The sequence below is a fragment of the Epinephelus fuscoguttatus genome, linkage group LG18 (genome assembly GCF_011397635.1).
Source record: "Epinephelus fuscoguttatus linkage group LG18, E.fuscoguttatus.final_Chr_v1".
In the NCBI taxonomy this organism is placed as follows: Eukaryota; Metazoa; Chordata; class Actinopteri; order Perciformes; family Serranidae; genus Epinephelus; species Epinephelus fuscoguttatus.
In genome coordinates this window covers 6,374,257-6,386,402 of record NC_064769.1, presented here as the reverse complement: position 1 = coordinate 6,386,402, position 12,146 = coordinate 6,374,257, and positions in this window count along the sequence as shown.

The following is a 12,146-nucleotide window of genomic DNA, read 5'->3' as shown; positions in this document are numbered from 1 at the left end:
AGAGCACCACCTGTCATGTGATCCAAGAAAGTTGCTCAAAAATTGAAAGCCAAAGATGACAACCAAGGAGAACGATGGCTCTCCAGTAAGTCGCGTGCTGTTTATGTATAGTCTGATTGTACTGTATCTGATGTTCTGTTTAAAGTTTTTCAACTTGAAGTTTATTTATTTATTAATTCATTGAAATTCTGGAACTTGAATTTCTGGTCTCAGTTTGTTAATATTGAAATGTATAAATATATCCAAATCAGCTTCTGAAATTGCAAATGAAGATTTGTCATATTTTAATTTCAAAGAGGTAAATTCAGAGCACATAAATTCAGACACATGGTTTTAAAGTACTCTGTGTTCGTGTTCATCATGTCAAAAGTTTTCAGTGGCTGTTAAAATTTAAATACTCATGTGTCTTACTAGCTTCCAACTCTTCTCGTGAGGAGACAGACAAATAACCCAAAATATGGGTTTAAAACTGCTTAAGATTGACATTATCATTTTTATAAGTTGATTTTAGAAATAATACCATTGCATACTGTCATTTTTAATCCCACACTGCTGCTTTCCAAAAACTATTTTCTTCCTTTACTCCCATATAATGGAAAGATTATCAAAAATATCTTAGATTATATTTTTTTTATTTTTTAATATATATTTTTGTGAACAAATTTTTATTTAGTTTTCTTGCAAAGTTTTAATAATAAATTATATATACATTGCATTGCTTAAATACATATTTTACAAATTTTGGGTCTATATTGAAACTCCAAAAGAAAAAATTAACCTACAATCTAACCCTTTCCTCCCCTCCCCACCCCTGCTGGTTTAGGATGACCTGTGATGTCTACGTAGTATAATATCAAGAGTGACAAGAGAACGAAAAAATAAATGAATAAAAAAATATTTTTCTTATTAAATTGAAAATGGCATACATACCTTTCTTGAGTAACAGCAACTAATGCAATATCACATATGTCAAATGCACAAGTATGTTGCACATTTTATTAGTTACTGAATCAAAATGTCTCTACCTAAACATATGTTTACCGTTCGTTATTTTATATGTACAGCTCTGTGTGTTCATACTGTCAGACAGTGATGTTTGAAATAGACCACTTAATGCCACCTAAGGTTGCATTTAAGGGGGAAATCTGGGTTCCAGGGGTAACAGATGAACAGTGTGTGCACATCAGAGTCTCCTTTTCTATCAGATCATTTTCTTCTGTTCAGACTCCGCTCATGTGAAATTGCTGCTGATGAATATGTTCATCCTCTGACCCAGATAGAAACTCAACAGCTTCACTTTTTATTTTCTTCAGTCTGGACTCACAGCGTTCAGCCTGCAGCACCGAGCTGAGGACTTGGAGTAAATTGAGGTTAGCAGGACGAACATGATGATAATGATGATGATGTATATAAATGTAAACGGTGCCATAAATCTAAAAGCTGCCCTGCAGCATCTATCAGATCTATAATAATGTCTGTTCTCTGTGCCAATAATCTGCTGTTTCCTCAAAAACACTAAACAAATGCCTCAGGGGAGGAAACAGAGCCGGGGAGGAAGACGAGGGAGAGGAGGATGGAAACAGGCTTTCACTGTGAGCAGAGAGCTGTCGGCTCAAATCTCAGAGAGAAGAAGAAGACCAGAGGAGGGAGAGGGTGAAGGGAACATGCTACTGAGGTGCTACTGAGCAGCGAAGCCAGATGTCAAACTATAAAATCTGATGATACATAACATGAATTACATTGTTTGTTATTAATTATAGAGCATATAAAAAGATAAGATAAAATGTTATAAATGTTTTTAAGGGTCTGAATTCCAGAGCGCAGCATGTTTCAGGAGCACAGTCCAAACAAATGACCAATTAGTGCTGCGTAGAATTTCCTAACTAGAAATTTGAGCTCCACAATTATTACCTCCGCCAAGGACATTATTTTTTCCATTCAGTTTGTTTGTTTGTCTGTTTGTCAGCATAATTGTAGAAAAACTGCTTGTCCAGTTTTCATGAATCTTGATGGAAGGGTGAAGGAAGGGCCAAGGAGAAACCCATTAAATTTTTGAGTGGATCCGAATCACAGGGCAGATACACAAATTATTTTTCATTTTCATGGACATTGCGAGGTAGGGTATTTGGCCTTGGCAGAGGTCTGCCCTCTCGCAGTGCCCTTTTAGTTTCATAATTTAATTACTAAAATTACATGATTAATGCTACAGAATGATAGAATTTGTGCTCTACAGTTTTTTATTTCATGATTTAAATTACCAATAGTAGCGGTTGGCAAAATCAGTATATGCGCCAAATCAAGTCCTTCAACTAAAAAAAACAAAACTGACCCCCTCAACAAGAGCTTAGGTTTTTCTTTATTGTGTGCATAAAAATGTTTACATACCTTTTTTTTTATACATCTAACAATACGAATGCAAGGCTCATGTTTTGTATCATCTCATGGAAGTGAAAATAATTAGTTGATTTATTGGTGTCAAGAAAATATAATGGCAACTCATCATTTTTTAGGCAAAAACTAGCTAACCCAAGCACCTAATCTCATCTCCCCTTTGCTTTTCAAAATTCTTTTACAGGTTCTGTTTGTTTTCCTTGCCAAAATCTCTCTTAAAAGTGTCCTCTATGGTGGTCTAGAGAGCTCAACGCACTGAAAATGAAGAAAATGCATGCAAATAGAAACTACACTCGCAGGAGTACACGCTTATACAGGATGGTATGAGCACAGTTGTATGATCACACAATTAGCTACCATTACATTACCTAACACCCATCCTTCAGTTACCCCCCAGGTTGCACTGGTGACTATTAGCTAACCCCCATTGCCTTTGTTAGCTCTGTCTGTACTGTTACTGTTGTTAGCGCTGTTAGGCTGTTAGCACCGCTGATAACCCCATCTCAACCCACGGGGGTGTCGTGAAGGCATAATGCCCCCCACCCCAGGTCACCCTGGTGACTGTTAGCTAACCCCCCTGTTATCACTGTTGCTGTTGCTAGTACCGCACTGCTAGCCACCACTATTTTGGCACAGCTACCTCCATGTTTACTTGTTACAAAATGAGAGCTGTGTGCCCAGACTATGAATGTCGTAATTGCAAAGTGCAAAAAAATGTGTGTATCTGTATGTGTATCTGTATCAGTATTTTTTTCCAAGGGACATGAAAAAAGTGGCAAGATATGGCTGGGTCACTCAGTGCTTTTTGCCGCCATGGTTAGTGGCTTATGAAATTTTGGAAGTCAGCTGTCATCAGTGGCATTGGAAAATGACCTCACGTTAAAGTTTTTTTTGTTTGTTTGTTTTTTGCTTATTTGAGCATTACATTAGCATGATACAGATATTACTGCAGATATCTGCTGTTAGGTTAGTGTTAGCCTTTAGCTTATTATTATAGCCTATCTTAGGCTGACCAAACGTCCTCTTTTGCCCAGACATGTCCACTTTTCACGTCCCATCCGGGGCATCCAGGGGGTTTTTATAAACTGATCATAATGTCCGGTTTTCCGCGCGTGTGTGTGTTAGAGTGCGGCACGGGCAGCATATTTCTGTCCGAACCCGAACCGAGCCCGACATTATTTCATGACCAAAGCACTGAGTTTGTGTCACACAGTTGTTACAGGCTATTTAACAGGCTGGGCGTGCGCCGTGGGTGCTCAGCTGCGGAGAGGGAGACCTCCGTGTTTGAGACAGGAGCGGGAGGCGCGAGGTCCGACGCTTCTAGTGAGAGGAGAGGGAGAAATAAAACAAAATAAGATAAAATAGGAAAAACCTGTCTCCCTCTTTTATTTTATTTTCAGCGTTTAATCAAGGCGGAGGCAGGCGGCTGGAGGTCCGACACTTCCAGCGAGTTGTCTGTGTGTGTTATGTTCAGGTGTTGTCACGAAAGTAACAGAGCCCAAGCAATAAACAGGACAGACAACAGGATTTTATTTATTTTTACACTACATTTTCACAGAAAGCTGACCGAATCTGACCCAAGCCCGAATACAATTTATAACACACTACACTACAAACCCGGACCGACCCGTCGGGTACCATAGGGCTCGGATCAGGTAGCCACACTCTAGTGTGTGTATGTGTCCCCTATTGGGGCCTATCTGAATTTCTGTCTCGAGAGATATTTTTTTGTAATTTTCTATCCATACATATAAATTTTAAATATATTAAAATTATAAGGCATCTTTGAGTAAACTGCGAGTATCATTTAAGTAGGCTATGTCGTGGCCGGGCCAAGTGTCCTCTTTTTTGGAAATCAAAATATGGTCACCCTAGCCTATCTGAATCATGTGATCATAATGAAAGCCAACCACCAACACAGCACAACCACATACACTGGCAACAACAAGCATGTCCCAGCCGTGTGCATCACTTTATAGTGTCCCCTGGAGACAGTTTCTGTTGTGTTGTGAGCTTCTTGCAACACTTTTTCAAAATGCTGTAGTCCTCTGATTGTTCAGCTGTCAATATCTAGAGTAGATAAAAGAGATAATAGAGTGAGTCACCTTAAATTATTACCACTGAGCAATAAACTTAATGAGCAGCAGCAGGAGGTTCAACAGGAGATTTACTGACTTAATTTACCCTGGGTTTCTCTTCTCAAGTTATATACAATATGCCCTTTTGAAGGTTGTCTCCATATTCTGTTTTTTTTTTGTTTTTGTTTTTTTTAATAGTTTTATTTACATTTAATGTATTCTGAACTAAAGATGAATCAGATCAGTAGAGCAAAATTATCTTTGTATTAAAGAATCAAATACAAGGTTATCTATCATTAAGTCTCAGGTCTCTATCCAACTTAGTCTCAGTTCCAACATGTCAAATACTGATGACTGGTCAGCGGCCTTCAGCTGCAGAAGGGGAGGTGGATGGGTCAAACAAACTATGACTTTCACCCAGGAGGTCACTGTGTATATTTTATGTGAAATCTTAATAATGTAGAGTGCTAGTATGTATAGCATACTATTATAGGGATGTATGTCATTTGACATTACATTAGTAACAAGCGTACTTATTTAAGCCAAACAGTGATGTTTTTTCTAAACCAAGCCATGTGCTTTTGTTGCCTAAACCAATGGAAGTAAACCTAAAAACAAAGTGTTTTACTTGCATTCTAAGTTTATTTTGAAAAAGACTGTATGCATTTAACAAGCAGAAACTGTAGATTTCCTGAGAAAACTGAAGTTTATTTTGACAAGACACAATGCATGTAATGAGCATTCATTGACACGCTGTCCCTTTGCATTCGAAACTGATACAGGAGGGGTAGAGCTTCATAGTTAGACGTGTAGGTCAACTTACCAAGTGTCGGTATTTGCTGATTTGGGTGTGTGAATGTGTTGTTCTATCAATGAAGAACATGATTTCAGCTATGGTTAGAACTTTAACAATATATATATTAACATAGCATTTCTATTTCTTTTTTAAATGTATTACGTAAAGCAGGGGACGCGTTAACCAAATATTCTCGGTCATTGACCGGATTTTTACAACAATGACTGGAAAATCTGAAGGCCGTCGGTCATTTTGACTGGTTGCAATTACCACCCCTGCCCACTTGGCGGCGGAGTGCACAGTCAGTGGTTTAAGTGGCTGCCGTTTTCACACTGCAGAGAAAAGGTCATTCATCTGCTTCATGTAGCATTGTTGACATAACACCCTGGACACACCGGACATGGAACCGAAGCACGGCGCCCAGCAGTAGATGCAGTTTTCAGTCATCACCAATGTTAACCTATCTGACTGTCCACACAGGCCGCTGAGCAGAGTGGAGCGCCCGCGGAGGCAGCGCTTCAGTTCGGCATCTGGTCTATTTTTCACGGGAGCCGCGAGCGCTTCTGTCAAGCTGGATCGAGCGGATCGTACCAAACAGGAAGTCGGACACAGAAAAGACGAGAGAATCCGGCCAATTTTCAAAATAAAATAACAACAGCACGCACTGAGAAACGTGAGGAGAAAATACCATGTTTATAATTTAAAATAACACAACAGTGCATAACCGAACACATTTTTCAATACCCTAATCACTTCATTACAATTTTAATTTTGTGTCACCGGGCCTACAGGCATAACTACATAACACCCTGGACACACCCGACGCGTTAGTGACGCGTTAGTGCCGTCCAGTGTGTCCAGGGTGAAGCCTAATGGCACGGGTGTGTGGATGTCTGTTCATCTTTTCATTCATGTCATTAATGCACACTTTATAACTTGCTTGTTGGATTTATTAAAAACGAACGAATGAAAACTAAATGTCTTTGAATATCTTTATTATCATTTAAAAGCGAAAATTAAAATGACCGGTAAAAATAGATTATGACAGGATTTTTATGACACTGTCGGTCAAAATGACCGGCGACAAAAAAGTCTAGTGCAACGTCTGACGTAAAGTACAATAAATCAATTTCATCAGCATAATATGTAAATTGTTAAATTTAGGTATTTACTAGATTGAAGATCAGGACTTTGATCTTATAACTGCAGTTTTGAGTTTACAAGTCTGCCTCTGTTTGCTCTTAAAGGGGCTCTATGCAAAATTCAGAGCATATTGTTTGCACACAGTTCTCAACATTGCGGAGCTAAAAGCTAGCAGCCAATGGTGCTAACTCCATAAACAGTGCTGAACAACAGCAGCAGTGCAGAAAAAAACAACATGTTCAATCAGTGGGGAACATGAGAGTGGGCTCTACGTTTCCATGATGACGCTGTCCTAGTATTAGCCAAAGTGGCATAAAAACGCAGTGCAGAGTGGCGACAATAAGCTAGCCAGTAAGAGACATGCAGAATCAGACTCACAGTCAGACCGGCTTACCACAACAAACCACGGACAAGCTCGAAATACATCACACACAGATGTGGAGTGACTTCATTCTCTGCTTAGGATGCCATTACGCTACTGCATCTTTACATATAGTGGTTTGCTGCTACATTAATACTCTGAATGTCACATAGAGAACCTTTATACCTGGCCTCACAAATCATCACAGCTCGGAAATACAACAGAGGTCATTTAGTAGTTTTGTCTTTAAAAACCATCCATGTATATCTATTCCTGGTTGGACAATAAATTCTGACTAACAACTGAAAGATGATCTTCAGTGTAAGTCAGTTTATTTATCAGTTCAGTAAAAAGAAACCTGTTATTGTGTTGGTATTTCTGTCTGTCAATGTCACCATGACGCACGACCGGGTGGTGACCATGTGACGTCACTCCTCTGGGGTTAAAGGGCGTTTCTGTTACATACCGTGACCATAACGACATGGTTTCACCTCCTTGATGTGTGTTTGTGTGTGTGTGTGTGTGTGTGTGTGAATGTGAGTGTGTTAGCATTAACACAGCAGAGTTGTGTTGGTTTGAGTCACGTCTGACAATTTAATTCCTGTCTGATGTCATGAGAGAGTTTGGCTGTACAGAAGCAAGCAGCAAACTGAGACTTAAACACACAAATATCACACAACACAGTCATACTAAACAGTCATCTTTTCCACACTCCCTGTATATTTTATGCATGTTTTAGATATGACATTTATTTTGCTCTGATCATAGCTGCTGTGTTCATACAAACCTTTTACATAACTACACATAAATGAATGACATGAATAAGATCATTGTGGCATGACCAGGCTTTAATAAGGCATGGGAATTAAATGATTTTGCGTGGCCACAAGGAAAGTATTGTGAGTCATCTCCATGGAGATGACTGATGTTTGTTGATTTACTGGCAGGTGTATCATCAGAAGCTCCAGCTGCTTGCATGGACAAGTTAGAAGAAAAAAGGGAGTGCTGCACTGGGTCAAGAAACTAAGTCCTCCCTCCTTAGATGAGTGTTGGTGAGGGTGATTCATTATTAGTATTTTCACATTATACCATCCTCCTGGTATTTAATTTTATAGCTGTTGCCATTTCTTTGGACAAGAATTGTTTAGGTTCACATTTCATATATATTTTTACTTTATAGGCTCTATGAGGTTGTTATGAGGTTGTTGTCCATCCACACTATTGTATATATGTATATATATATATATGTGTGTGTGTGTGTGTGTGTGTGTGTGTGTGTATTTGTCAGATAGTCCTCTTAATGTTACTATATATTTCTTACAGTTTTTGCCATTAGTTGTGAAAACGTTCATTTTCACATTTTTTTTTCACAGTTTGACCTCAGTATTTATGATTTAACTTCCTATTCTGCTGTTATGTACTGTATGTGAGTCAGTCTCAGTTTGTTTGCATATTCTGTTATTTTCACTGTCATGCCTTTTAAGTGTTATTTATTTTAAATGGGCACTACTAACATGCCATGAGACCAATAGTTACAACTGGCCCCTGTGCACGCTATCCTGACGGGCCCCGGTGCATGCTCGGTACTGGTTATAAAGCACACCCACACACTACTGCCAATTGTATATGAAAAAAATTCCAAAGGAATCTAATTTAGGGAGCTTTGCCACTTTTATGTTTAAAAGGCATGACTGCTCACTGAGCTTGCAGATGTGCTCAGCTTGTCAGTCTTGACAGATTTTGTGTCTAAACTAGCTGCTGTATCATATTATCTTGTCACATTATCAAATAGAGACTTGATGTTAGGCAACATTACATACATGTAACCCAACAACCATCATTCAGATTCAGATTCAGACAACGTTATTGGTCCCCGAAAGGCCATTCATTTGCAGCACATTGGTGTCTACCTTCATAAACAGCCAACATTCAGCCATTATATGTCACACCGACAATTAACAAACAAGTGGAGGCCAGTGGTAAGAAACAGAGAGTGCAACAATAAATACGTAAATAAATAAGTGATACATAAATAATTCATAAGGACATGTAAGTTTAAAAAACAACAACAACAACAACAACAACAACAACAACAAAAAAACTTCTCAATTTGAGATTTCATCCAGAATGATGCCTGTCCACGTTCAGCAGCCTGATAGCCGATTTGTTTACTCAAAGGCACAGAGTAACAACGGCCTGAAGGCATTACAACAAACTCACCAGCCAGAATATGATGAGGAACAATCATCACTGCGTATCAAAAATATCAAAGAAAATAAGAAATTATTCATTTAATTGAATATATATTTATCCATAGTTCTTATGATTTGTGTAGGATAAGCAAATATTTTTTTTTTATACATTGCTACTGACTATTTTAACCAAAGTCGAAAAGAAAAGAAAAGAAAAGAAAAGAAAAGAAAATCATGACAGAGATGACATTTTTGGGGACATATAGCCTATAGCAAAGGGCACTATTTTGAATTTAATATTTAAAAAACAGTCTTTCTTCTCAATGTAGGTTTTTGTTTGTGTTTTTTAATTTATTTACTGAAAGCTCCTAAATAGACATTTCTGTCTGTGTTGTTTTTAAACTGATAACCACACATTCAGTACATTGTTTTACCCTCTTTTTTTTTTAAAAGTGCCCAGCTAAAACCTTAAAAAAATGTGAAAAATGTTTATCTTCTGTGATATTGTTATCTCATATGAATTCTGACTAGGTGAGGCTTCATGTTATGGCCCCATTGTGTTATACAGCTAAAAAGTCACAGTTCTAGTCCTCTGCAGCATTTTTTCAAGAAAATATTCAGGCAAACATAAAAAAACCCTTTATTTTCAGTGAATTTTTCCATATCTTCTGAGGGTCCAAGGACAGAGGGATGTCGTATGCTGTAAAGCCCTCCGAGGCGAATAGTGATTTGGGATATTGGGCTTTATACATAAAACTGAAATTAAAATTGAAAACTGAAGAACCCAAAACAGGATTCTAACTGATGTTTAGTTTTTAATTTATGTGAACAAAAATAATGAATAATTCATGTGTCTGTGTGTGTCACCCTAAGCCTTGTGGCTAATAATAATCTAAAGGTAGAGACAGTGTAACAAATCAACACTGAATATGTATGTCAACAACACACACACACACACACACACACACACACACACACACACACACACACACACATATCTGTGTCAGTCAGTCATTTGTTTGGGATTTGTCAGCTTTAATTCAGGAACATTAATCTGCTAGGACAAGCTGCACAGACTCAAGTAAAGGTGATAAAAAGTCAGTGTAAAGGCCTTTGCACACCAAGTTCTTATTTTTCATCTGAAATTGTCGCATGTTTAAAAATACACAAACAAAAATTCAAATGCTTTTGAATTTGCACCCATTTATCACAGGTTTAAGTTAAAGTTCAAAGACTTTTTGTAATGCACTCAATTGATATATTTCTCTCATATTTGTTTACAAATTCAGACCACATGTAGCCACACTAGCCCAGGACCTCCACATCCAGCGTTTTCACCTGCTAGATCATTAAAGACCAGCTACTCAAACAGCTGAAGTAAAGAATTTCTTCACAAACTGCCAAAAACTCTCAGAAACTGTTTCAGCGAAGCTCATTTGCATACTCAGTGTTGTTACTATTGCAGGCAATGCACCCAAATTTGTAAATATCCCACGTATTTTGAAAGGCTGAGATCACGTGACCAATGCGCTGACGGAAGTTAACAAGGAAGCGGTCCTGAACTATTGTGAGGAGGCAGGCTGAGGTGGTGGATGGGTCACAAAAAGACTAGACTTTCACCCAGGACTTTCCCATGGAGTCACCTGTTCAGAACCATGTGAACTTTGAGTCATTTTAAGGTACATCCTCAACATGTACATTTTCCTAAACCTAAACATAGTAACTTTTATTGCTTAAAACTAACCTCCATAACTTTACGTTATTTGCATAACTGTACATTAGGGCATAATGTCATTCATGGGCTGTAGGTATCATGCAAACTGTTGTGCATGCATTTTCTTCAGGACATCATATGAACCATTCTATGAGAGTATGTTTACAAGGGTCTTGACCAGACAGCAGATTGTCGTTGTAACCGACTTGTGGGGCTGGTTGGATGTACTGCCAAATTCACAGAAATGACACTGGAGAGGTCTTATGGTAGAAGAATGAACATCTGGTTCACAGGTATCAGCTCTGGTGGACATTCCTGCAGTCAGCATGCAAATGGTACGCCACATTTGTGGCTTTGTGTTGTGTGATCAAACTGCACACTTTAGAGTGGCTGTAACCATCCCAAAGCACACCTGTATAGTAATGATGCTGCTCAATCAGTATCATGATATGCCACAACTGTCAAGTGAATGGATTATCCTGGAAAAAGAGAAGTGCTCACAAACATGGATTTTTACCAATTTCTCTCAAATTCCTTGTTTTCAATGTAGATGCGCAGTAGGCGCGCTCAAACACCAGACCGACGCTGTCAAGGTACGCACACGTGCCTGAGTGCCTATTTTTCAGGGTCTGACTGATGCATTGTGAGATAAACTGAGTTCAGCTTTTGGAACGCAGCAACGCACAATGCGTGTCACATGACGAAGACCAACCAATCACAGCCGACAGATATCTTTCCCTTCTTTCCTAAATATAGAAGAAACTGACTATTTTAGTGCAGGGCTGCCAGAGTTTTACATCTATCACACAGACAATAGACCTGTACACAGTACCTGGAAGAAGATCAGCTCTGCACTTAGGATTTTAGGTAAATAGACTATGATATGGTGCTTCTTAAGGTTGCTTAGCAACCTCAGACACAACCTGCCGCTGCACTCTTGAAAGCTGGCGCAGGACACAAGACCAGAGTAGCACCCAGTGCCTGACCTTGCATCTTCCAGGCAGTTAAAGATGCGGCACGTGTATGGCCACTCAGGCCTCTAACTTCAACCTGTATAAAATGAAAACAAAATTTTTTGTTCAGTGTATTTTCAAATGTGAGACAATTTTGGCTTGCAGAGGCCCTCAAACGGCTGCAGGATGGAAGAAATAATTGATAGTCAGATAGAATTAAACATAGTTGTTATTTACAATTTTGCCACCTAAAGAAGATGATGGATAGACTTTATTTTAATGAAATTTAGCGGGAAAAAAAGCAATTTTCCTTTATGACCACTAGTACAGTGCTCAGCAAGATGTGAACTATATGGAGTTAATGTGTAAAATGTAAAAACAGGGGTCTGGTCTTTTAAAATGTACTCGTGTGTGTCTCTCAGCTTTGTGTCTGAAGCTTTATTGTCAGGATTTTGTTGATCTGACCTCGTTAATGGTGATGAGCAGCGTTTTGTTTTCAGCTTTTGGCCTGAAGTTTT